The sequence below is a fragment of the Hordeum vulgare genome, chromosome 3H (genome assembly GCF_904849725.1).
Source record: "Hordeum vulgare subsp. vulgare chromosome 3H, MorexV3_pseudomolecules_assembly, whole genome shotgun sequence".
NCBI classification, from domain to species: Eukaryota; Viridiplantae; Streptophyta; class Magnoliopsida; order Poales; family Poaceae; genus Hordeum; species Hordeum vulgare.
In genome coordinates, this window is record NC_058520.1 from 611,225,287 (window position 1) to 611,229,101 (window position 3,815).

Here is a 3,815-nt window from a genome sequence, read left to right on the forward strand (position 1 = left end):
TGAAACCACCCAGATTATATAATCCGGTTTTTATAATCTATTATGTCTTCAAACAGGACAGCTTATGGTGTAGATCATAAAAACTAGATGGTTAGATTATTAAAAACTCATAATCTACTCTATATCAGCTAAAATCAGATTATGGATTGCTAATGACCCATTACCCTTATAAAGTTGGAGATAATTACATTCCTACCACCGCCACCCTTCTCTTTTTTCAAAAAAACAAACAAAGGGCAGACAGGTCATTATGCAATGTAAAACCTGGATTACAGTTTATATAATCTGGCCTCCAAACATGTCCACCTAGATTATTTTTATAAACCAGATTATATAATCTATCTTCATAATCCAGATTATCATAATCTATTATCATAAACATGTTAATGGATTAACAGAACGGGGCTTACACTCCTGTGGCACCACCTTTTTTTTTGTAGCTCTCATGCTGCTGAGCTACTACCTCAAGGGTTTTTTTTCTCATGCTTGTGAGCTACCTAATAAGGCCCTGTTTGAAACCACCCAGATTATATAATCCGGTTTTTATAATCTATTATGTCTTCAAACAGGACAGCTTATGGTGTAGATCATAAAAACTAGATGGTTAGATTATTAAAAACTCATAATCTACTCTATATCAGCTAAAATCAGATTATGGATTGCTAATGACCCATTACCCTTATAAAGTTGGAGATAATTACATTCCTACCACCGCCACCCTTCTCTTTTTTCAAAAAAACAAACAAAGGGCAGACAGGTCATTATGCAATGTAAAACCTGGATTACAGTTTATATAATCTGGCCTCCAAACATGTCCACCTAGATTATTTTTATAAACCAGATTATATAATCTATCTTCATAATCCAGATTATCATAATCTATTATCATAAACATGTTAATGGATTAACAGAACGGGGCTTACACTCCTGTGGCACCACCTTTTTTTTGTAGCTCTCATGCTGCTGAGCTACTACCTCAAGGGTTTTTTCTCTCATGCTTGTGAGCTACCTACTAAGGCCCTGTTTGAAACCACCCAGATTATATAATCCGGTTTTTATAATCTATTATGTCTTCAAACAGGACAGCTTATGGTGTAGATCATAAAAACTAGATGGCTAGATTATTAAAAACTCATAATCTACTCTATATCAGCTAAAATCAGATTATGGATTGCTAATGACCCATTACCCTTATAAAGTTGGAGATAATTACATTCCTACCACCGCCACCCTTCTCTTTTTTCAAAAAAACAAACAAAGGGCAGACAGGTCATTATGCAATGTAAAACCTGGATTACAGTTTATATAATCTGGCCTCCAAACATGTCCACCTAGATTATTTTTATAAACCAGATTATATAATCTATCTTCATAATCCAGATTATCATAATCTATTATCATAAACATGTTAATGGATTAACAGAACGGGGCTTACACTCCTGTGGCACCACCTTTTTTTTTGTAGCTCTCATGCTGCTGAGCTACTACCTCAAGGGTTTTTTTTCTCATGCTTGTGAGCTACCTACTAAGGCCCTGTTTGAAACCACCCAGATTATATAATCCGGTTTTTATAATCTATTATGTCTTCAAACAGGACAGCTTATGGTGTAGATCATAAAAACTAGATGGCTAGATTATTAAAAACTCATAATCTACTCTATATCAGCTAAAATCAGATTATGGATTGCTAATGACCCATTACCCTTATAAAGTTGGAGATAATTACATTCCTACCACCGCCACCCTTCTCTTTTTTCAAAAAAACAAACAAAGGGCAGACACGTCATTATGCAATGTAAAACCTGGATTACAGTTTATATAATCTGGCCTCCAAACATGTCCACCTAGATTATTTTTATAAACCAGATTATATAATCTATCTTCATAATCCAGATTATCATAATCTATTATCATAAACATGTTAATGGATTAACAGAACGGGGCTTACACTCCTGTGGCACCACCTTTTTTTTTGTAGCTCTCATGCTGCTGAGCTACTACCTCAAGGGTTTTTTCTCTCATGCTTGTGAGCTACCTACTAAGGCCCTGTTTGAAACCACCCAGATTATATAATCCGGTTTTTATAATCTATTATGTCTTCAAACAGGACAGCTTATGGTGTAGATCATAAAAACTAGATGGCTAGATTATTAAAAACTCATAATCTACTCTATATCAGCTAAAATCAGATTATGGATTGCTAATGACCCATTACCCTTATAAAGTTGGAGATAATTACATTCCTACCACCGCCACCCTTCTCTTTTTTCAAAAAAACAAACAAAGGGCAGACAGGTCATTATGCAATGTAAAACCTGGATTACAGTTTATATAATCTGGCCTCCAAACATGTCCACCTAGATTATTTTTATAAACCAGATTATATAATCTATCTTCATAATCCAGATTATCATAATCTATTATCATAAACATGTTAATGGATTAACAGAACGGGGCTTACACTCCTGTGGCACCACCTTTTTTTTTGTAGCTCTCATGCTGCTGAGCTACTACCTCAAGGGTTTTTTTTCTCATGCTTGTGAGCTACCTACTAAGGCCCTGTTTGAAACCACCCAGATTATATAATCCGGTTTTTATAATCTATTATGTCTTCAAACAGGACAGCTTATGGTGTAGATCATAAAAACTAGATGGCTAGATTATTAAAAACTCATAATCTACTCTATATCAGCTAAAATCAGATTATGGATTGCTAATGACCCATTACCCTTATAAAGTTGGAGATAATTACATTCCTACCACCGCCACCCTTCTCTTTTTTCAAAAAAACAAACAAAGGGCAGACACGTCATTATGCAATGTAAAACCTGGATTACAGTTTATATAATCTGGCCTCCAAACATGTCCACCTAGATTATTTTTATAAACCAGATTATATAATCTATCTTCATAATCCAGATTATCATAATCTATTATCATAAACATGTTAATGGATTAACAGAACGGGGCTTACACTCCTGTGGCACCACCTTTTTTTTTGTAGCTCTCATGCTGCTGAGCTACTACCTCAAGGGTTTTTTTTCTCATGCTTGTGAGCTACCTACTAAGGCCCTGTTTGAAACCACCCAGATTATATAATCCGGTTTTTATAATCTATTATGTCTTCAAACAGGACAGCTTATGGTGTAGATCATAAAAACTAGATGGCTAGATTATTAAAAACTCATAATCTACTCTATATCAGCTAAAATCAGATTATGGATTGCTAATGACCCATTACCCTTATAAAGTTGGAGATAATTACATTCCTACCACCGCCACCCTTCTCTTTTTTCAAAAAACAAACAAAGGGCACACAGGTCATTATGCAATGTAAAACCTGGATTACAGTTTATATAATCTGGCCTCCAAACATGTCCACCTAGATTATTTTTATAAACCAGATTATATAATCTATCTTCATAATCCAGATTATCATAATCTATTATCATAAACATGTTAATGGATTAACAGAACGGGGCTTACACTCCTGTGGCACCACCTTTTTTTTTGTAGCTCTCATGCTGCTGAGCTACTACCTCAAGGGTTTTTTTTCTCATGCTTGTGAGCTACCTACTAAGGCCCTGTTTGAAACCACCCAGATTATATAATCCGGTTTTTATAATCTATTATGTCTTCAAACAGGACAGCTTATGGTGTAGATCATAAAAACTAGATGGCTAGATTATTAAAAACTCATAATCTACTCTATATCAGCTAAAATCAGATTATGGATTGCTAATGACCCATTACCCTTATAAAGTTGGAGATAATTACATTCCTACCACCGCCACCCTTCTCTTTTTTCAAAAAAA